Source organism: Leptonychotes weddellii, chromosome 1 (assembly GCF_054177405.1).
Source record: "Leptonychotes weddellii isolate Sample4059 chromosome 1, ASM5417740v2, whole genome shotgun sequence".
In the NCBI taxonomy this organism is placed as follows: domain Eukaryota; kingdom Metazoa; phylum Chordata; class Mammalia; order Carnivora; family Phocidae; genus Leptonychotes; species Leptonychotes weddellii.
This window is the reverse complement of record NC_138369.1, coordinates 183,142,858-183,167,474: the sequence shown is the minus strand read 5'-3', so window position 1 is coordinate 183,167,474 and position 24,617 is coordinate 183,142,858. Positions and strand designations below refer to the sequence as shown.

Genomic DNA, 24,617 nt, shown 5'->3' with positions numbered 1-24,617 from the left:
AAGAAGAAAAAACTTGAAAGCTACTGTTCTAGTGGAAAAAGATGTGGGAAGGAGGGCAAACTGGCTGGAGGGAGCCAGGTCCAAGGCTGGGTAGGAGGGGTGGGGGGTGGAGGGTGGGGGGGGGTGGGGCAGGATCTGGTGAAGCAAATACTAAGCTGGATCAGTAGTGTGTGATTACAAGGGGTTTAAGGAATTCAGGATGAGGGATAAGCTTTTTTTTTTTTTTTAAAGATTTTATTTATTTATTTGACAGAGAGAGACAGTGAGAGAGGGAACACAAGCAGGCAGAGTGGGAGAGGGAGAAGCAGGCTTCCCGCGGAGCAGGGAGCCCGATGCGGGGCTCGATCCCAGGACCCTGGGATCATGACCTGAGCCGAAGGCAGACGCTTAACGACTGAGCCACCCAGGCGCCCCGAGGGATAAGCCTTTGACTCGGGCAGCCGGGTAACTAGGAAGCCACTCTGATTTTAATACCATAAACATGTTATCTTGTGTAATAAAAAAAATTAAAAGGTAGAAAATAAATGCAAGAACATGAAAGCTTAAATGAAAATATTGGCACAAACCACCCTTTTCCAGGCAGATACAATAATAGTTCAAAATACCTCCTCTCCCTGCTTCTGATCTATACAAACCACCCACAATGTTGAGACAGTGGTCATGAACACAACTGGATCACACTCCGTGGCCACCAAGGATTGAAAAGGAACCTTGACAGGGAACATGGGCTCTCCTCCCTCCCAGGGCTGGGCCCCCTCCAATCTGCATCTTTAGGATTCCATGCAGTATTATTTTTAATGATTCAGCTTCAAAAACTTTTTCAATCAAGTGTTCCAAGAAGCAGGAAGAAGGAACCATGTACTGCCCCCTCCCGCATTTCTGCTGAACTCCAGCGCAGGCTCAGGCCCAGGCTCTCTAGGCTCCACAGGGAGGATCCAGGCCTGCCACCCGCAGAGCTAGGCTTTCCCGCACCAGGCGTTCAGGACAGAGTAACGGATATGGCTACAGAGCGAAGAATATCTTTTACTGGAAGTACAACTGGAAAGGGAAAGTACTGTTAATGCCCGATTTTTAACACTAACGGAGCCTCCCCTTCATACAAACTGTGTGGATCCTCAGGCCCCATCCCTGCGCTCGACTTCATCCCAGTACGGGTCTTGGTGCCAGAAAGGGATCCTGTGGTATTAAGGCTGACAGTAGGAGGTAGGAGGGCAGGCACATCCTCTATTCCTAATGCAGATTCTTGTCGACATTCTTGCCTTCTAGCGCAGGGCTAGAGGCCTGGCTTATTCCGCCCGGCAGAGAGCCTACCCTAGCCCGAGGCCCACACCAAGGCTAAGTTACCATCTTAGAGAGGTACCTTGATTATTTGAATCCCAAAGACCCCTGTCAGCACCGACATTTGTTTCTATTTAGTTCTAAGTTCCTTAAAAAAAAAAAAGATTTGAGAGAGAGAGAGAGAGAAGACGCATGTGTGCATGCAAGAGCAGGGGGAGGGGCAGAGAGAGAGGGAGAAGCAGACTCCCTGCTGAGCATGGAGCCTGATGCGGGGCTCTATCCCAGGAACCTGGGATCATGACCACAGCTGAAGGCAGATGCTTAGCCGGCTGAGCCACCCGGGCGCCCCTAAGTTACTTTTCTAAAGGTTACCTTTTAATACCCTCCCCACTTCAATCTTTTTTCTCATTTCTAGTTGGTAGTAAAAACCCTCAGAGGGCGCCTGGGTGGCTCAGTCAGTTAAGCGACTGCCTTTGGCTCAGGTCATGATGCTGGAGTCCTGGGATCAAGTCCCGCATCGGGCTCCCTGCTCGGCGGGGAGTCTGCTTCTCCCTCTGACCCTCCTCCCTCTTGTGCTCTCTGTCTCTCATTCTCTCTCTCGCAAATAAATAAAAATAAAATCTTTAAAAAAAAAAAAACCCTCAGAGAAGTTCAAATGTAAGTGTTTGCCTCAAAGACAGAGACTAGGAGAAAACTATAAAAATCTATTTTGTTCCCAAGGGCCACAGAAAAGGAAAGAGATGATCTAAGAGGCCATAAGCTGAGCCAGTCTCTAAGAAAAGAAACGTCCAACGAGCAACTGGGACCAGAAGCACTCTGGGCATGACTTTGGCCCCCACAGCTCCTCACCTCTCCTCCAACTACCTCTTTGCTGGAGCCCTTCCCTTAGGCACCAGACCCAGGACCCTCCCAATTCCATCACCACCATCATGCAATACAGTTGACCCATCAACAACAGGGTTGCAACTGCGTGGTTCCACTTACGTGTGGATTTTTTCCCATACAGTACAGTACCATAAATGTACTTTCTCCTCTTTATGATTTTCTCAGTAACATTTTGTTTCCTCTAGCTGACTTAAGAATACAGTATATAATATATATAACACACAAAATATATGTTACTAATCTGTTGATAGTTTCAGTAAGACTTCCAGTCAACAACAGGCTACTTCTAGTTAAGTTTTCAGGGAGTCAGAAATCATATGTGGAGGGCGCCTGGGTGGCTTAGTTGTTAAGCGTCTGCCTTCGGCTCAGGTCATGATCCCAGGGTCCTGGGATGGAGCCCCACATCGGGCTCCCTGCTCAGCCAGGAGCCTGCTTCTCCCTCTCCCACTCCTCCTGCTGGTACGCTCTCTCTCTCTGTGTCTCTGTCAAATAAATAAATAAAATCTTAAAAAAAAAAAAAAGAAATTATATGTGGATCTTCGACTGTGCAGGGATTGGCACCCCTAACCCCTCTCTGTTCATGTTGGGTCAACTGTACTACAAAGAGGTAGAACTGTGAGCCTCCCAAATGGGAGCTTCTTATACGTATTCCCATCGAGCTAGTACTATACACACACGGAGGCTGAGATAGCATACAGCATAGTGGTTAACAGTGCAGGCTCCAGCCAGACTGTGTGGGTCCTAATACCAGATCCGCCACTTTCAGGCTGTGGAATCACAGGTAAGCTAACTAACCATTATAACAGTACCCACCTATTCTGTAGGGTTGTTGGGAGGATTAGGTGAGTCATTACATGGGAAAACACCTAGAACACTGCCTGCACATAGTAAGCACTCAGTAAAAATTATTGATTATACTTCGAATGCATCACAGATTATAAAAGTTTGAGGGGGCACATCTGCGTGGCTCAGTTGGTTGGGCGTCTGCCTTCGGCTCAGGTCATGATCCCGGGGTCCTGGGATCGAGCCCCGCATCGGGCACCCTGCTCATCGAGGAGCCTGCTTCTCCCTCTCCCACTCCCCCTGCTTGTGCTCTCTCAAATAAATAAATAAAATCTTTAAAAAAAAAAAAGTTTGAGGGAACCAAATATGCTAAAGTGTAATCACCATATCGGATATCATTCCTACTGTAAAAGGTGTTCAAAACCATAAACTTAACCAGTAACTGAGATCCTTTTCCTAAACTGGGGACTTACAGTGTCCTGAAAAGAACACCCTTATTCCAAATCTAATAATCTCTGAGCAATGAAGACATAAAACCACCACACACTCAAAAAAAGTCATTTGGCTATTTTCTATTTTCAAAAATGCATAACACAGGCCCTTCATACGTAATTTTTTGTTATTAGCATGTAACATTTTCACTAAGACATTGGTTCTCTAAATTTCTGGCTTCAGGACTCTTTTATACTCTTTAAAAATTGAGGATCCCATGGGGCGCCTGGGTGGCTCAGTCGTTAAGCGTCTGCCTTCGGCTCAGGTCATGATCCCAGGGTCCTGGGATCGAGCCCCGCATCGGGCTCCCTGCTCGGCGGGAGGCCTGCTTCTCCCTCTCCCGCTCCCCCTGCTTGTGTTCCCTCTCTCGCTGTGTCTCTCTGTCAAATAAATAAATAAAATCTTAAAAAAAAAAAAATTGAGGATCCCTAAGAGCTTACCTTAGAAACTTTTAAGAAACAGAAATTTACAAGCCCATAACCCATTAGCCATCAAAGGGATAATGTCATAAACACTGTATAGCCGCTGGAAATCTACGCTGTACACTTACAGAGTAGAATAAAAAGGAGAAATAATATCTTAACTATCACTATGAAAAAACCTGAACCGGCAGACCCTCTAAAAGTGTCTCAGTGAGCGCCAGGAACTCCAGACTACACTCTAAGAACCTCTGCAGTAAGGAAAGAATGGGTATCAAAAGTCTCATGGCTTTCGTCTTCTACCTCTTCTAGATCTACACAAGAATAATTATGATACATTTCACTGAACTATATATGAACTGAGTATGATCCCATTCTAAAATTACAAAAAAATGGTTTGGAAATATTTTGACAAAATTGCCACCAAGGTAAACTAAATGTTACCTCTAATTTCTTTCCATTTTTAAAATTATAAATAGAGGGGCGCCTGGCTGGCATGCAATTCTTCATCTCAGGGTTGTGAGCTCAAGCCCCACACTAGACAGAGAGCTTACTTAAAAATAAATTAAATTAAAATAATGAATACATATAACAAAAATTACCATCTTAACCATTTTGAAGTGTATAATTCAGTGCATTTAGTACATTCACCATTTAATATATTAATACCATCACCAACATCTAGTTCTGGAACATTTTCATCATCCCAAAAGAAAACCACATATTCTGCCCCCAGCAACTACCAATCTGCTTTCTGTACGTATAGATTTGCCTATTCTGAGTATTTCATCTAAACGGAATCATACAGTGCATGGTCTTTCGTGTCTAGCTTCTTTCACTTGCCATGTTTTCAGGGTTCATCCATTTTGTTGAAGGTATCATTCATTCCTTTTTATGACCGAATAATACTGTTGTATGCATATACCACAATTTGTCCGCTGATAAAAGTTGATCGACATTTGGGAGTGTTTCCTCCTTTTGGCTATTGTGAATGATGAATGAACATTCTTCTGCAAGTTTCTGTTTGACAGTGTTTCCTTTCTCTGGGGTATATACTTAAGAATGGAATTGCCAGGCCATATGATAAGTCTATGTTTAGCTTATTGAGGAGCCACAGAATTGTTTCCTGTGCAGCAGCACCATTCCTGCCAATCACATGTAAGGCTTCCAGTTTCTCCAATACGTATTCTTGACAGCACTTGTCATTTTCCATTTTTTCATTTTTTTAAAGATTTTATCCATTTATTTGACAGAGAGAGACACAGCAAGAGAGGGAACACAAGCAGGGGGAGTGGGAGAGGGAGAAGCAGGCTTCCCACAGAGCAGGGAGCCCAATGCGGGGCTCGATCCCAGGACCCTGGGATCATGACCTGAACCGAAGGCAGATGCTTAATGCCTGAGCCACCCATGCGCCCCTTTCCTTTTTTCATGACAGCCATCCAAATATGTGTTAGGTGGCACTTTTGATTTCTATTTCCCTAATGACTGAACGCATTGTTGGCCATTTGTGTATCTACTTTGGAGAAATGCCTATTCATGTATTTTGCCCATTTTAAAAATTGAGTTGTTTCTTTTTGTTGTTGGATTTTAAGAATTCTTACATTTAATTATGTTTTTTAAGTACATGAAAGCACTTTAAACCGGCCACACGTCTGGTCCTCTCCTTTCTACCAAGCTTTAAGACAAATGCCAACCTTACACATGACAAAAAGAGCAACTAAGAAATTAAAAGAGGTCACAGAACCAACTGGCAATAAGACTACATAACACCTTCATTTTTGTCTTAAATTATAAATCCAGGACTGGATCACAGATGATGATAAAATAATGATGGTGGGACACCTGGGTGGCTCAGTCGGTTAAGTGTCTGCCTTTAGCTCAGGTCATGGGATCTCTGGGTCCTGGGATCAAGTCCCGCATCGGGCTCCTTGCTCAGTGGGGAGCCTGCTTCTCCCTCTCCTTCGGCCTGCTGCTCCCCCTGCTTGTGCTCTCTATGTCAGACAAATAAATAAAATCTTTTTTAAAAAATGATGATGGTAATAGTCATTTCTTATAAAGTGCTTACTATTTAGCAAGGCACTGTGCTAGATGCTTTCACATCCTCACAACAACACTACAAGGCAAGAACTATAATCCACCCCATTTTACAGATGAGGAAACAGAGATACAGAAAAGTGAAATCGCTGGCTTATGGTTATGCAGTCAATAGCTGAGCAGGCTTGCTTTAGAATCTGTGCTCTTAATTGGTTTGCTATACTGCCTCTCAATCATGAAATAACAATAAATCTTGCTCAATTACCTAACTCAGGACTTTAAAAAAACACTAGTAGCTACACTTTGATATGTCACTTTCAAGTTCCAATCCCCATTGTCTGCACAAATCTTTTAGGTAACTCTTGGTTCTAAAACTTGCCTCTTAATCAGGTATGAATGGCACAAAGAAGTAAACCCAAAAACAGATGGGTGAATGCCATCTTATCATTCCCACTTAGATCTTTTCTAACATTTTTGAATCTGACAAAAGACTATTCAGGATATTGTGACTCAGGTGACTATTTCCAAGAGCGTCCAGAATGCATCTTGACCAGAATTACAAGAGGTTACAATTACCAGCAAAGGCAGGGCTTAAAGGCCCATCTAATTCAAACCCACAATTTACAAAATAATTGTGTATCAGTTAATGGTTTTGTAAACTAAATCTCAAACTTGAGAAGAAATCCAGAAGGTAATGTATTTCATAACAAAACCAATATGAACACAATTACAGGCAAAACTGCCTGGTATATCCAGCATTGCTACAACTGTCTAGAGCTAGGGACCTCAGAATATGAAAGAATTTTAGGCCGTATCTAAACAATCCTTTACAGACAATTCCCGCTCCTTCTAGAATTAGAAGGCAACCTAAAGCCCTGAAATGTGCCTATATGATAAATGCTCATTTATATCAAATTTCATTTCATAATGTTATAATACTCCTATCTATTTTTGTGGTAACTCAAGAATTTCTTATTTAAGTTCAGCTACCCAATATGTCATCTGTAATGTTTTTGTTACCACAAATGACAGCAAAATCTGGGGGCACCTGGGTGGCTTAGTCAGTTAAGTGTCTGCCTTCGGCTCAGGTGATGATACCAGCGTCCTAGGATCGAGACTCCCATAGGGCTCTCTGCTCAGCGGGGAGCCTGTTTTCCTTCTCCCTCTGCCTGCAGCACCCCCCTGCTTGTGCTTGTTCTCTCTCTCTCTCTAATAAAATCTTAAAAAAAAAAAATAGAGGAAATCCGTTTACTCCTTGGGCTAGACCTAATGTCATTTCTTTTTTTTTTTTTTTTAAAGATTTTATTTATTTATCTGAGAGAGAGAGAATGAGAGAGAACACATGAGAGGGGATAGGGTCAGAGGGCAAAGCAGACTCCCTGCCTAGCAGGGAGCCCGATGCGGGACTCGATCCAGGGACACCAGGATCATGACCTGAGCCGAAGGCAGTCGCTTAACCAACTGAGCCACCCAGGCGCCCCTTAATGTCATTTCTGATAGCAGAAGACTCTGGAGGCTCTCTCTATATATCCTACCACCTATTCACTGAAATGTTTCACTGAATTAGGCCTATGAAGGTTCAACATGCAAAACATTAATATGAATACACTTAAGTCACAAAGAAAATGTGAAATGCTTTCCTCTTATGACGGGATTGTGTAATTGAGAATTATATACCAGAGAGATCTAGAAAAGGGGTGGAAAGAGGTACAGTCAAAAGTCTGGGAGCAGGGTGGGACTCAAAGGGAAAAAGGGAAAATGACTAATAGCTGGGGCAGCAGCTCCCACCTCCATGAGACCCAGTCTGGCCCAGAAGGATAAGCCAGCGACAAATGGCAAGAGGCAGAAGGAAGAGGAACAGCAATATGCTAGGCTGAGGGAAATGAAATGTGAAGGAAGGGAAGTGCATGTGACAAAAGGACCACACGTGGAGGTGCAGGTGACCAATGTCAGGAAAGCGGAGGTACAGACAGAAAAGATGAGCAAGACACTAGAAAGGTCAACAGGGACGGAGCATGAAGCAAGCCCTCATCAGACTGGGCGCAAAAGGTTTACATTTTTCCCCATAAGCGAGCAATTCTCATGTGGCCCCTGGATCCCTGGAGTTCCCAAGACCCTTTCAAAGGGACCGGAAGGTCAAAACTACTCTCATAATAGTGCCCAAACGTTATTTTCCCTTTTCATGGTGTTTATATGTGTGGTGATACAAAAACAAGGCTGGGTAAGGGGCTGCCATCTTACCAGTGGCACAAAACTGTCCTGGTGGGTCATGTTGTCCTCATTGCCACACGCTCACATTAAAAAAAAAAAAAAAAAATCAGGTTTCACTTCAGAATGTCCTTGGGAGGTCATTAGAAATTATGACGTAGGGATCGAGCCCTACGTTGGGCTACTTGCTCAGCGGGAGGGAGCCTGCTTCTCCCTCTCTTCCCCGCTATCTCTGTCACTATCTCTCTCAAATAAATAAAATAAATAAATAAAATCTTTAAAAAAAAACTCTACTTATTATACTTACATAATTATACTTATGCAGACTTAAGTGTTTGGCAGATGATTTCTCAAAAATGAAGTGAGCCTACAGTACTTGTTGCTAATGATAAAAGTTGAGCTTCTGGGCAAAAATTTTTAATTTGGAAAACTAGTATTGGGCATTGTGAGTTAGAATGTTTCCTGACATTTAGAGAATTTTCTAATAAGATGGGTGCTATTATTTTTTTTTAAAGATTTTTATTTATTTCTGTATTTGAGAGAGAGAGAATGAGTAGTGGGGAGGGGCAGAAGGAGAGAGGGAGGAGGAGACTCCCTGCTGAGCAGGAAGCCCCATGGGGGGTGGCGGGGGTCTTGACCCCAGGACCCAGAGATCATGACCTGAGCCAAAGGCAGACACTTAACCGACTGAGCCACCCAGGCGCCCCAAGATGGGTGCTAATATTAACAAATGGGATGTTGTGGTATTGTTTAAAGAAACATATCAGTGTTTGAAAGATCTACATAACTCGGTGAACTAATATTTTCCAAATGACCAACACATGATATTACAAAATCACATAGGAGTAAAATATCCATTCAAACTGCAAGATGAACTAACAGATTTTATTATAAGGCAGTATGAAAAGTTCACTAACATAATTTCAGATTCCACAATGCAACTAACCCTGAAGAAAGGAGCGGTGTCAAGTTTTGGTATAGTATCAAAGAATAACCACAATTTTCTGAAAATGCCATCAAAAGGCTCCTCGTTTTTCCAACTACATATCTGTGCGAGGCCAGATTTCTTTCAACTACTTCAACCAAAACATTTCGCAACTGACTGACTGCAGGAACAGATATGAGAACCCAGCTGTCTTCTATTAAGTCAGACATTCAAAGAGGTTTGCAAAAATGTAAAACGATGCACTCTTCTCACTAAATGTTTTTGTTCTGTAAAACAGTTTTCATAAGTCTATTATTCATGTAGACATGTAATGGGTTTATTACAGATATTTTCAATAAATTAATACAATACTTTGTAAATTTCTCAGTTTATTTCCTAATCTGGCAAATAGTGATAGATTAAAAAAAAAAAATCCCACAAAAAGAAAAGCTCCTTGAGGTCCTCGATAACTTGTCAGAGTATACAAAGGTCTTCATACCAAAGTGTGAAACCTACCACCACAGGAGATGAACACACAGGGAAAGATTTTATTTTGAGGTAGCAGATGTACAAATACGCTCCATACACTCCTCTGGCAACAATGGGTAGGTAACACTGAACAGATTAGGCCTAGACCAATCAGTACGAGCAAAGTGGTAACATGAAAAATAATGAAGTTTAGGGCTAAGACAACAGCAATGGACACAGAGGGAAAGAGATGAATTCAAAAGATGTTTCGGAGGGGGCGCCTGGGTGGCTCAGTCGGTTGGGCAGCTGCCTTCAGTTTAGGTCCTAGTCCTGAGGTCCTGGGATTGAGCCCAGCGTGGGGCTCCCTGCTCAGCAGGGAGTCTGCTTCTCTCTCTCCCTTCTCCTCCCCCCCAGCTCCTGCTCTCTCTCAAATAAATAAATAAATAAAATCTTAAAAAAAAATAAAAAAAGATGTTTCGGGGCAGGAGAATTGACAGAATCCAGCAACCAACTTCAGAATCAGACAGAAAAAGTCCAGGCTGCTGGCTTGCATGGCCAACTTGCAACTGCCTGTCCATGTATCTGTCTTACAGATAGGCACTGAGTCTATTCCATAGAGAGATCTAGATACTCTATAGTGTGACGATCAGTTCTAACAACGGCTCTCGGACACCAACTGAGTGTCTTACAATTCAATTCTGACACTATCTCCCTGGAGTTAGTACAGACCCCAAAAGTGAAGGGCTCAGCCCCGCTTCAGACACCAGGCACAAGTCTTGAGTACCCCCCAAAACTACCAGCACTTCCGCTGGCAGACTATAAATTCGGGGGTTCCCACAACCGTCACCCTCCCCCAGGTTCAGTAATTCATTGGAACTACTCACCAAACTCAGGAAAGCACTATACTTGTAATCAGTTTTATTATAAAGGATACAACTCTGGAACAACTGAATTCGAGACTCACAGGCAAAGCATGGGGGAGGGGAGTTGTAGGGCATCCATGCCCTCTCTTCCTCAGTGAACTAAGGCACCCACCTGGAGTTGTTTTGGAATGTTGGTGAGGCTAGGGTCCAGAGCCAATGGCCAAGAAAGAATTCATGAGGCCTCTTTGGTGCAAAAAGGTGATTTTACTAAAGCACCAGGACAGGACCCTGTGGGCAGAAAGAGCTGTGGCACGGGGGTTGTGAGGAATGGCTGATTATATACTTGGGAGTTGGGGGCGGTAAGGACAAAAGGAGGTGTCCAAAAGGACTTTCATATGCTCAAGGAGACTCTCAGGATGTTGGAGGGCTTGCCATTATCAAGATAAGGTTGTTTCTCCCTTGAGCAAAGCATTAACATTAAGACAGCTGGGAGTTTCCAGGAGAAAGGTTATACTCTGCCGACCCCAAGTATTTGTCAATGGGCTGCAGGTTATAAGGAAATTTTATTTTATTTACACTCCCTTCTACCTTTGTTTCCCACATCACTATGGAGGGAAGGGTGATAGTAGGGCTCCAGGAAATTGAGTCTTTGGGTTTCTGGAAGTTAGGTTACTGCTAAGAATGCTTTTTCTTGCATATCACGAAGACATTGGTAAACTGAGGGAGACTCATGTCCTGCAAGACTGTGATTACTCTCTTAGAGAACCATTTGTATTTTCCTTCCCTTAGTTTTGGGGAAGCCAGGAGTGCCTGAGGAATGTCCCACATATCCCACGGGGGGGGGGGTGATTTGTGGGGTGTCAGCCTGTGCATTGTCCTCAGCTTGCCTTCTGCTCCCTCATCACACCCACCTACACTTCTAAATGTTCACCAAACCAGAAGATGTCCAAACCTCACCATTCTAGGATTTTTATATGGGCCTTCATCAGACACGTCTGATTAAATCACTGCCCACGTGATGAAACTCAATCTCCAGTTCCCCCCTCCCCTTTGTGGGGATGGGAGGGGCTAGAAGTCACTTCATTAGCATAAACCCAGGCAACGTCTAAAGGGACTCATTTTGAATAACAAAAAACCCTCCTACCACTCAGGAAATTCCAAAGGTTTCAAGAGCTCTGTGTCAGGAACCCGGCATAAAAACTAAGTACACTTTTTTTAAATTATACTATAGAATACCTGACATAGTTATTGATATTAGTAGGTATTCAATAAATAACTGCTGTAGATAAAGGGTTAGAACTCAGAAGAAAAGACAGAACTCCAGGTATACACAGAAATCGGGATTTATTCGTGGTAGCTAAAAGTCTAAGAATGGAGATGACTGTCTTGAAGAGGGTAGAAATAACAGCTCTAGAGACAGCAACATAACAAGACAAGGAGCCCTCAAAGGAGAGCAAGAAGTCCTAGATGTAAGAGAGAGGAAAATACACAGAGCATAAGGCAGGGAAAACCGAAGTAGAAGAGTGTTTCTAAAGAAGAAATGTGTGGAGGGGCGCCCGGCTGGCTCGGTCAAAAGAGCATGTGACTCTTGATCTTGGGGCTGTGAGCTCGAGCCCCATGTTGGGTGTGGAGATTATGTAAATAAATAAAACTTAAAAAAAAAAAAGGTATGTCAAAAGTCAGAGGAAGGTCAAGAAACTCATGGACGGAAACTTGGGCACAGGATTCAACAATGGAGGGGCAGAGGCAGAAGTCTGCTCTGAAGAGTAATGGGAACGAAGTAAAGACACCCAACATAAAACTACTCTTCCAAGAAACGTGGCTGTCAGAGGACGGCATGAGACGCCAACAGGTGGACGGGGTACAGCATCAGGGGGAAGAACCTGAGCACCAGGTGAAGGATGGGGCAGACGAGGCAGAGAACAAGCTTAACTCAGACGGGAGGTTTGGGATTGACACCAAATCCTGTTGTACACTACAGCCTTCAAGGCCCTGCCCAGGCTGGCCTCACCTCCTTTCCACGTTCCTCCTAGAGGCCATGGTGGTCTTCTTCTCAAATGTGCTGTGCTCCTTCATGGTGTGGGCCCTGCTCCCATGCTGGGTCCTGGGCCTGGGAAACTTCTTTTCCCTTCCCTGATTAACTCCAGTGTGTAACTCAGACCCCAAGTACACGTCAGATCTTCCCTGGACTTTGGACTGGATTAGGTCTTCCTGAACCTTTCTTTATAGCACTTACAAAAGCTGGAAATCATTTATTTATGCAGGGTGGGGTTTTTTGGTTTTTTTTTTTTGGTATGTATGTCTGTCCCAGTAAAAGATAAATAGCTTGAGGACAGGCAGCGGCCACTGGTGTCCTCCTTGCTCCCACCTGGCACCAGCAGGAGGAACAAGTGCAAGAGAATGGCACTAAGTCTCAGAGGAAACAGAAAAGAACAGCACCTAGAACCCGGGGAAGGGAAGGACACACCCACCTCTTCCTCCTCCCCTTATCGCAAGAAGCAAAGAGTAAGCGTGAGTCAGACAGATTTACAAGAGCTGCTGGGGAAGTGGGCAGCAGGCCCAAATGGGAGGCAGAATTACCCCTGAAAGTGAAGGTTCGGAAGCCTTGGGGGAAGCTTGAGGAAAAGGGCAGATCTGGTGAGGAAGGGAGAGAAAGCTGAGAAAGACTACTTAGCAGGTCACCGCTAAGTGGGGAAGGAAGTCCACAAGTTTGTTCGCTTCTCTTCAGCCAACTGTCAGCAGCACAAACACAGGAAACAGAGCACAGATAGTTGGGTTGGTCTAGCGATGGGGGTCTGCAGGGTAGAAATGACAGAAGGCCAACAGGACTAGGGAATCGCTGACGTGGAGTTCCCAGGTGCACAGAGAAGGAAATGAAACCAGGAGGAAATGAACAACCTGAGGTAAAGGGAAGAAGGACCAGGAACTAGAGTTTCTGGATGGAACTGTTGTAATCGGGAGCGTGTGAAATAAATTACAATACAGAAGCTTAAAAATACATGCAACATATTTTTTGAGATATCATAAGCTCTTGCCACCTACTGTCATCAGTCTCTTAGAACAACAACAACAAAAAAGAAATCTCAAAAATAGGCCCATCCCATTCTGAAAAAGGTCAAGTTGCTATCTTTCCTGGAGTCTAATGAAAAAAAAAAAAAAGCAGATGACTAAAGAAAGGATATCCCTTTCCAGCTCCAACTTTTCCATAGTAGATACATGTTTTTCCAGCAGTTCCAGATGAGCAGAAGTTAAAAAAGCCTCCAAGTACGAGCCAAGACAGAACGCCAACACACCTTAGGCACTGAGAAAATCTGCAATTATAGAAGCAGCCAAACTGGTGACAATAATGCCCACAGTTCTAAATTTAACTTGATCTAACCAGATTACAGATGAGTCTCCCAAAGTTCATTCCATTCAGAGAAATCAGAGAATAGTAAAATATATTTAGTTCTAAAATGAGTGAGAAACAACACAAATTCTGCAGGCAGTACATTGACCATTTAAATTTAAAAAGCAAACTTTATTGAGAAGAATGCTCATATATACTTTTGGTTGCTTTGATGTCTTTGTATCGTTTTATTAAAGGCTTTTATTAAAGGCTATCATTTAAGAAGAAAAGGGGTCACCACCAGCCCCCTTCCATATGTTCACGGTTTATGATGAGTGTGTTGGGCATGTGTTTGCCTGCTCAGCACTCTCTTCTCCCAACTGATCCCATTTTCCCTCCTGTTAATTCCAGGAGTTTAGGTACCAACCTCACCAACTGGTACAAAAGATGGACCCAAAAGCCCAGGACAGCCAATGAGAGTCCTGCACTCCCCTGGCCAAGAGGACGGGCTCAGGCATGTGATCAAGCCAGGCCAATCAGAACCCTTGGACTTGACAGGTATGTGAGTGAACACATTTTCCTTTTTTCCTTAAGACAGTCTGCAAAGAAAAAAATTCAGACAAATACAGTTATAAAGGACTACTGTAGCACTGAATTTTGTCTTCCTTCTACTATAATCCTTTCCTTCTCTTCCCTTCATTTTTCTGTTTTCCCTCCCCACCCAACTCCTTAGGATAATGGACTAGGTAAACTAGGCATTGAGTTTTTAGGACTGATATCACCATGAGGCAGAAAGTTAATCTAAGGGAATAAGATCCCAGGTAAATTAAGCTGTGCCTCAATTTCTTGGTATTTAGATATTAAAGTTGAGTCTTGTTTCAGTGGCTTGAACAGAACACACTTGAACAGACTTCAAACTTGTCCCCTACATGGACACACACAATACTGTATGTACACTGTGAATATCTCTAGTATCATTTTTTTGCATGACGCCACAATGTTACAGGTATGTGAAGGGAAATAACACCATGAAATTCTAGGACATTTGGAAGTACATTCCAAATCTCTTCCTTCCCATTTTCCCTCAGCTAGAGATCTGAACTGGTTTAAAAGAGGTGAAAGTGGCGTCCACATTTGCAAAATGGCCTTTCCAATAAAATCATGATTACCAGAATTAAATTGTGTACTTCTGTGTTTCTTCCAGTCCTTAATTTTCAATGTTATTATTACATGGAAAAAATAATGAAAAATTCACAACTTCCTCAGAAGAAATGTAAGAGACAAGGTAGTATTATAAAAAGAATACCGTGCTGAGAAGGAGGAGAACCGTCAATCACCGTAACAGTTACCACCTCAACTGGCTTAAACCAAAAGGAACAGGAACAGGAATGCAGCCAGCCCCAGAAACGAATGAAGAGAAGGTTCAAAGCTATCAGAGACTCGGGTAGTGTTCTCTCTTTCAGCTTCTCTCCAGATCCGTGCTTTATGCTCTCCATCTACAAACCACCTTTCTCTGTCCCCAGACACAACAGCAGAACGTAACTGCCTTGAAGTCCCAAGTGTTTACCCTATGGCCGTGGGCATGTGAGGCTCCAACCCCTCTGTCCTGGGCCCAATTTCAAATTTCCAGGAAAGGAACACTCACTGGGCCACCTTGGGTCAGGTCCCCAAACCTGGTTCAATCCTCTGTGTCTCCTATGGGGAAGAAGAAGTTGGCGGCGAGTGGATGTGTGGGTTAAAGGACAGTTAAAGGCTTTGTGTGGGTCAGACACTCCAAACATTCCCATCACACAGTCCCAGCTTTGTACTTGTTTTTTTCATCATCAAAATAAGGTCTACCTTAGACTTTTGCTAGGATTCTAGAGCTTAGAAGAACTTAAGAGAATTAAAATTGAATTTAAGAGATTAGAGGGTAAGGAGCATTCACCACTGTTTTGGGAGTTCACATCAATAAGAAATACAAGCTAAAAATAAATTATACATTCGAGAAATAAAAACTGTCTTTTACAAATATGATGGTCTATGTGAAAAACCCAAGAGAAATGAAAAAAGCCATAGGGTCTTAGAGGGCTGAGATTCTGTCTTGGTTCAAGGCTGTGCCCAGATGTAGAGCGCATGCGCACGTTCACTGAACCACTGACCAAACTCAGAACTTCCCAAGTACTGTACTTTCAAATGGGTCACAGGCATGCTCAAGGCACTGTTGCCCTCAGGTTTGGGGGATGATACCTGCCATTAATGATAATTACCAGGAATAATGTCGTACTAATTGTATAGGATATTAAAAAGGTTGAGAAGCACTGAATAAATAACCAAAAGACTCTGGAACTAAGAGTTCTAGCAAGGTGGTTGGTTACCAAATAAATTTGTATAAGGCCAAGACGCATTTAATAAATGTTCAAACTCATTGGTAGTAGCAAAAAATCCAAGTTAAAACAAATAAAACTTAAGAAAAAGATTTTTCTTAAATGGTTTTACCCAGTCGTGGTGAGGGGAACATAGGAGGGCAGCAGTGGGCTATTGAGGCTTGGAATATATTCCAATATATTAAGTGAAAAACACAGGCTACACGACTGTATGTACTGAGATTATAAACTGGCAAGGCAACGAAGATTGAATTCAGCCCTTGGGTATGCTCTGTTTGAATCCCAGTGTGTTTATAAAAAATTGTAGCCCACATAAAAATTGGGAGATTTCATATTGAATCCGTATTTCCAGACTTCCAGCTTCTCTTGAAGAACTAGAAGGTATAGTAACACCAACATGCATCCTCCCAGGGCCACGAATGAGTAGGCTGACTGGCCGCAGGCTGCCCCATCTATGGACCATCTTCAGTGCCCAGGTCCCTAGCATGCCCTCATGTCTCCCAAACTGAGAAGCTCACATACCCAACCTGCTGAGAAATTTGAGCAGGCTGACCTCTCACAGCGTATGAACGGTCATTATCCCCGGATAGTGAGATTCTAGGTCCACTTTTTTCTTCCTTATCTATATTTTCAAAAGTTTCCTTCAATAAACACATATTGCTTTTGGAGTGAGAAAAACACATGTTATTTTTTAAATTACCAAATCACAACTGCAGTATCACTTCATCTAATGAGACTAAAACAACTAAAGATAACAGATAATGACTGTGGTTTAAAACTAATTGAACTAAGGAAGTAATGTAAGGTTACAATTACGGCAGTATTTCCCTCCCTTTGATACTAATTAAAACACCAGCTTGGACAGACAATAGCAGCATTTTACAGATTACATCTTCCTCAAAGTGAACAGCTCCTATAGACACTCATGAAACACCTATTTTAAGGATTCACTTCCCTATATTTAAAGTTTCTTTCACCAAGAAACATAAACAATCTTTATCAGAAATCTGTTAATCAATTGACTTAATGCTTAAAAAGTTAAATAATTCCTGATCTTTATTTTACATTGTTTGGTTTGGTTTGGTCAATATTAAGAGTAGTCTTACAAGAACTTCAAAAAGTTTCTACCACCAATCACCATTCATCTCACCCCATCTCTGAAACCTCAGAGTATCTTCATGGTAAAGAAAAACTACAAGGCTAGGTAGAAACGTCAACATCCACAGATGACAGAAAGTAGAGCCAATTCAACATTTCTCTCTTGCTCTCCTACAAGGCACCCCCACTCTCATGACATCCAGAGTGATGTTTTCAGGCAAAAGCAAATCATGGGACTCCCCTGCTTAAAACTTACCTTAGCTTCCTACTTCTACTGCTTGAATAAAATCCAAACCAGCCTGTCTCCTTTATTCCTCACCTGTCTCTCCAGTACTCACGGAACTTAGGTGACTCTGGTCGCTAGACAATCAGGTCCCTGAACACTAATCTACTCAACACGCCAACAAGCAAATGCTAAGCATCCAGGTCCTGGGGATAAAGGTCCTGGGGATAAAGCAGTGAGCAACACAGACAAAACTCCCTGCCCTCCTGAAGCTTACATTCTAGCAACCTCTCTACCACCTTCACTTGCTCCTCAATTTTTGTAATCAATTAAAGATTTTTAAAACAATTCTAGGGCGCCTGGGTGGCTTAGTTGGTTAAGCGACTGCCTTCGGCTCAGGTCATGATCCTGGAGTTCCGGGATCGAGTCCCGCATCGGGCTCCCTGCTCAGCGGGGGGGTCTGCTTCCCCCTCTGCCCTCTTCCCTCTCGTGCTCTCTGTCTCTCATTCTCTCTCTCTCAAATAAATAAATAAAAATCTTTAAAAAAAAAAAACAATTCTAATGACTGTGTTGAAGGTATCTGGAAATAAGCAGTACTACCTATAATAATTTTATTATCATTTACTGACTTTCTTTAATAGTAATTATTTATCATAAGCAAAGGAGAGAAGAGAAATAAAAGAGGGGACCTTTACTCAGTGAAACTTGGTATATACCAGGAAGGCCACTGATCGGTATTTTTAAAGCTTTCTCTCATACTCACTATACAGCTATACTAACCTGTTCTATGTCAGTGTCCAAAAGGTGAATATTTCAATTCTGCCAGAATGGAGCAGTTGAATTTAAATAATTCCAGAAACTGAAAGATTACTTGTTTTCAAAATCTATTATCTTAAGTTTACAGCAGAAATGGATTTTTATAAAACACTGGATCCACAATGAACAGACTCTTATTATTATAGATAATATACAGGAATGGTGCGTGTGTTTATACAACGGCTTACAATACAAAACACTGCCCTTGCTAGAACAATATAACTGCTCAGGAAATTTGCCTCAAAGAAAAATAATTAGCCCTACATACATGCATGCACACAAAGACAAAACAAATGGATCCCACAGCAACTTGTTTCCAATGCTTTTATCATAAGAATCAGTGTCCTTCTTGGGGCACCTGAGCGGCTCAGTTGGTTGAGCGTTTGATTCTTGGTTTCAGCTCTAGGTCATGGTCTCAGGGTCCTGAGATGGAGCCTACGTCGGGCTCCCCGCTCAGCATGGAGTCTGCTTGGGATTCTCTCTCCCTCTTCCTCTGCCCCTCCACCCATGCATGCACATGCAAGCGTGCCCTCTCTCTCGCTCTCCCTCAAATAAGTAAATAAAATCTTTAAAGAATCAGTGTCCTCCTTAACTAGGTTGGTTAAAGCATGGGACTAAAAGCCACTTGGCTGCATTCATTTCCATGAGCTGTATCCATGTCTCGCAAATCCTTACCACCAGTCACCAGGCAGACTTGCAGGCAAGATGCAAGGATGAACAAGACCATCACTGACAAAAAAACAAGGCAAAATGCCCATTAAAGCAAGAGGATCAGGGGCGCCTGGGTGGCTCAGTCGTTAAGCATCTGCCTTCGGCTCAGGTCATGGTCCCAGGGTCCTGGGATCCAGCCCCACATCCGGCTCCCTACTCAGCAGGAAGCCTGCTTCTACCCACTCCCCCTGCTTGTGTTGCCTCTCTTGCTGTCTCTCTCTGTCAAATAAAATCTGAAAAAAAAAAAAAAAAGCAGGAGGATCAAAAGCACTGCCCTCCTGTATTAAGGAGAGGACGTTTAATTTTAACCACCAAGGATAAAAAACAACAACAACAACTACTGACCAACTGCTATGACCTTGTTAATTTCACAGTCTTATTCAGCTGAATCCAAAACTCCATGACACCCTTCAGTTCAACTCCTGGCTCTACCACTCCACCAAGAGTGAAGGGTACTCAGTACACACACAACCTTGGTGGAGCCCCACACCATGCAACAGTGAGAATGGGTTTTAGCGACCAGCTTAAAACTGAGCTGTGACAGTCCTATCTCAGCAGAAGCAAACTCAGGCCAGAGAGCTTAAGCCCAAACAATGTCACCAATGCTCTCTCTGGGCAATAAGCTAGTAAGATAAGCAGCCGATTACTAATTCTACTAGAAAAAGGTCAAAAGAGCACTGATGAATTCAAATAGATTAACTGGTTTCAAATTCACCTTGTTAAGAGGGCAACAAAATGTTAATGATATTGTACCATCACATTTATTAATATAAGGTTTTGGGTTTTTTGTTTTTTTTTTTTTAACAATCTCCCAATGGATCCGTGACATCTCTCTCCAGTGAGGCCTTCACATTCCTGCAGTGAGCTTCCACAGGCCGCTTCAAATCTCCAAACTGGCCAATGTGGGAATGTTTGGACAGACTCCCAGCCGTCTCGCTCATCATACATCCACATGTAGTCCTTTCCAAGGCAAGGCCACACATTACAAGTGAGCCGCCTTTTCAAATTTCACTAGTCTTCTCTGGGACTCTAACCCTGCTTTTCATGCAGAGGCACTTTAGGAAAACCACCACACTGGAAAGGATAACAAGCTGCTTTGAGAGATGAATGCTAGACAGCAGACAAGGCTTATTTGTGAGCTAACTTACACAACTCACTTCTCAATGAGAGGGACTCAAATCTGTAAATTAATACACATCAGGGAACCTCTAGGTTACTCCAAAACTGAAATCAGGAATGTAAAAATGCCCTAATGCCTATAAATCGTGCCCAGGGAATGGGCAGTCCAGCCACATTGTAGCTGAAAATTTGGGCTCTGGAGGTACACAGCTAGCTGGGCAGCCACTTGCTGGTTAAGTTCCTTCACTGCTGGTACCTCAGTTTCCAAAGCATATTCACCTAAAAAAGGACAGTTTTATGAAGACTGAGTGAGTTAGTGTTTATCAAAGGGTGCAAAAGGACTTGCTACATGTTAGCTATCGCTATTATTGGTGTACGAATTTTGACTTTCCAGATCACACTCCTGAACACATCACATTAACATCCCTTTCTTCTTCCTAAAAATAATAATAATTCACTAGGTTTGTCACTGGTTAAGTCATTCCAAAAAAAGGAAGGAGGGAAGAAAACAGAAATCTCAGCCAGGACTGTAAGGATGTAAATTGCTACAACCTTTCTATTTTTTTTTTTTTTTAAAGATTTTATTTATTTACTTGAGAAAGTGAGAATGAGAGAGAGAGAGAGAGAGAGCATATGAGAGGGAGGAGGGTCAGAGGGAGAAGCAGACTCCCCGCTGAGCAGGAAGCCTGATGTGGGACTCGATCCCGGGACTCCAGGATCATGACCCGAGCCGAAGGCAGTCGCTTAACCAACTGAGCCACCCAGGCGCCCCGCTACAACCTTTCTAAATGGCAATATGTATCAAAAATCTTACACTTAGCATGAACTGTACTTTGATCCTGCAAATCCACTTCTAGAAACTTACCCTACAGAAATAAAAAAATCTCACAAGTATACACAGATGTGTACATAGGAAAATATTCACTGCAGAGTTATAACAGTGGGGGAAAAGGAAACAAACTAATGTCTGATAAAAATTAATTGGTTAAATTATCACAGACATAAAATGGAATCTTATTCAGTTATTAAACTATTATAACTGACAATATAGACATGGAAAGATTCATGGTAACATGTTAAGCCAAAAAAGAAGTTACAAAATAATCATGTATGGCAAGTCCCATATTTGTTGCCAAAAATTGTATATAAAAAGCCACATGCACATACAAAAGAGGGTTTGGAGAGATATGTACTGAAGTAGTGGATTTATGAGTATTTTATAGTTTTTACTTTTCTGTATTTCAATTTTTCTACCATAAAGATGCAATTCTTTAAAATACAAGGGATAGGGGCGCCTGGGTGGCTCAGTCGGTTGAGTGGCTGCCTTCGGCTCAGGTCATGATCCCGGGGTCCTGGGATCGAGCCCCGCGTCGGGCTCCCTGCTCAGTGGAGAGTCTGCTTCTCCCTCTCCCTCTGCCTGCTTCTCTGCTTACTTGTGCTCTCTCTCTCTCTGTCAAATAAATAAATAAAATCTTAAAAAAATAAAAAAATAAAAAATAAATAAAATACAAGGGATATGAACTGATAAGCAGTTTGGTTTTGAAATATACAATGAAACTAAAAGTGATGACAAGATTTATCTTTATTTAGAAAAAAACTTTTATTTACATAATACTTGATGGTCTATTAGATACGTTTAATGGTTAGTTATCCAATTAAAAATTATACATATTTAGGAGCGCCTGGGTGGCTCAGTCGTTAAGCATCTGCCTTCGGCTCAGGTCATGATCCCAGGGTCCTATGATCAAGTCCCGCATCAGGCTCCCTTCTCCGTGGGAAGCCTGGTTCTCCCTCTCCCACTCCCCCTGATTGTGTTCCCTCTCTCGCTGTCTCTCTCTCTCTGTCAAATAAATAAAAAAATCTTTAAAAAAAAATTAAACATATTTAGTATCAAGAAATAGAGACTTTGGGTGATGGATTTCTACCATCAAGTGCAGCAGTACAAGAATTAAATGGGTTAGTTTTTGAGTTTGATATATCTTTATATACCCCAATTCCTTATCATCATAATTACCATTTATTGAATGAACATATCTCAAAAACTTATGTAAGCACTTTGAAGTATTTAAACTTAACCTACTATTATTATTCCCATTCAGCTGGAAAAACTGAGACATTGAAATGTTAAGGGACTAGATCAAAGTCACAGACTGTGGGGTCAAACCCAATATCCTCTAGAAATTTTACTCTGTTACTACTGTTATTTATGGGGCCCTACATTGGATTCTGACAGAAAGGAATGAAGGTCATATTTTATTAGGATGAAAAATGAAACTGGAAAACATACCAATTTTCTGTATTTTTTTGTAAACCAATTTTTACAGCATTATCTGGGCTTATCAGAGCTTAAAAAATGGTATTTTGAGATCGTGATAACATAGTAATTTACCACTACACTGTGACTTAAATTTACATTTTGAGTCTCTAAGTAGTATTTTTTTTTTCTAAGCAGTATTTTGATAGGAGCCTTCTTTCCAGCTTAATCCCCTTGAGCAGGCTATGCTTGGGAAAGGTTCTCTCTTTTTCAGAGCCAACCAAACTTACAGAAATGACCGGGCATAGTGCATGTGGCTCCTAATTTATAAAATCAGTGACTAAGTAGTAAGATTGATCTTACAAGAAAAGGTTTTAAAATGTGGCCTCATTGCCATGTTACTCACTTAGAAATATTTAATGGAGTTCCTCCAGGCACTATTCTAGGCACTAGAGATAGAATGATGAGCCAAAATCTCTGCTCTTCTGAAACCTTTATTATAGGTGCATTATATATCTGAAGGTTATAGTCAGATTTTTATTAGCAGCCTAAGGTATAAAACTTGGTCTGTTACTTAAAATATCTGCTGTCCATTTCAGGAGATGGTCTGAGGAGATGCTCCGCGAGAAGGAGGCACAGCGCCCGTGGTCCTCTAACTTGACCATCCCAGGAGAAATTCCTAGGGAACTTGTTTAAAAAACCGATTCCAGGGCCCCACCTCCAGGAGTCTGATTCTGAGGTGAGGTGACAAAAACCCTCTATTTTTATTTATTTATTTTAAAGATTTTATTTATTTATTTGACAGAGAGAGAGACAGGAGAGAGGGAACACAATCAGGGGGAGTGAGACAGGGAGAAGCAGGCTTCCCACGGAGCAGGGAGCCCTATGCGGGGCTCGATCCCAGGACCCTGGGATCATGACCTGAGCTGAAGACAGACGCTTAACCGATTGAGCCCCCCAGGTGCCCCAAAAACCCTCTATTTTTAACATGAACCTCACTTAATGCTGATCTAAGTGATCTGAGGTCCAAACTTTGAGAAACCCACCAGTAAGTGGAGCCATTCAGAATAAAATGATTATTCAGAAGAGAATAGCTCTGTGGCAGTGGAATTTGAACTGAGTAACATAAACCCAACCCTCCTGTAATTAGCTCTGTATAATTCACAAATCTAGCAAATTTAAAAAGATGAGTAAGAATGGAGCAATTTACCAGCACCTCCTCCTTTACGTCTTATGGGAGATTTGAATTTGCCTCAATCTAGGCATTTGGTGAAAAGATGAACCTGAGTTCTACCAACAGAAGAGACAATCATTAAGAAAAAGGAAATTTCTAGTCAACTGCAAAAAAAAAAAAAAAATGCTAAGAGGGACAAACAGTTCACAGAACTAACTTGCTACCACTCATTTTATGCCCTATTTCACAATGCTTAGTATCTGAACAATCCACAGGGTTCCAAAGTACATCAAAAATTTGTTCATTTCCTCTCCTACTCAGGCAGAATAATAATAATAGAGTATTGTGAAGGTGCCATGTGCCTCAGCAATTTCAACAGATACATTCTTAGATAAAGAAATACCATTTAAAAAAAAATCTATCAGAAATGCTCCTTAGTGGAGCTACTTCAATTAGTTTTAAATAGTTTTAATGCCACCACTAAATTAGTATCCCTCATTTCCAATTTAGATTAGTTAAAAGTTCCTAGGTTCTTTACCAACCTCCTACAGAAAAAATTCCCTTCCATATTATAATTCTGTGCATTTTTAGTTATAATAAGCAAACACCCACCAGTACAATATAACTGTGTCATGTAAACTAGAAAAAAAATTTTAAGGAAAAACATAGCATTTTGTTCTCAGAGATAGGTAGAAATCCTAACTTTAAGGGAGGGTTTTAAGTTTCTGCACCTTAAATCATCTAAAAATTAAGGTATCCAACAAACACATCCCTCCCATTTTAGAGGTTAAGAGTAGCACTTCACAAACCAGCTGGCCTGCTGGTCCTGGCCCCAGTTCCTAACCTCAGATCCTGTCCACTACCTAATCCATGAGATCTCTGAACCTGTTCTTCATGCGTTCAAAGGGATTAGTAACATTGCCTCTCCGTTAACGGAATTGAGGTTTTCCAGATGCATCTGTCTGTATGATATGTTTTTATTATCTGTTCTTCTTATTGTACTTGCTTATATTATTTGTACGTTTGACCACGGAAATAGCAAGAGTAGGATCCAGGAGATAAGCACAAAGAAACACATCTGTCCGGAGTGCGCATATATTTAAAATTTCAGGCTGGTGCTGCTTCCAGAATAGCACTGATGATGACAAAGTTCTAAAGGAAACTTTCGTATTA

The 24,617-nt window shown here is 42.0% G+C and overlaps 1 protein-coding gene across 1 annotated transcript in view; it reads right to left on the bottom strand.

The window, feature by feature from the left end:
* Positions 1–24,617, bottom strand: part of ITSN1 (intersectin 1) — a 203,945-nt gene that overhangs the window by 178,071 nt on the left and 1,257 nt on the right. The gene's annotated exons all lie outside the window — the stretch shown is intronic.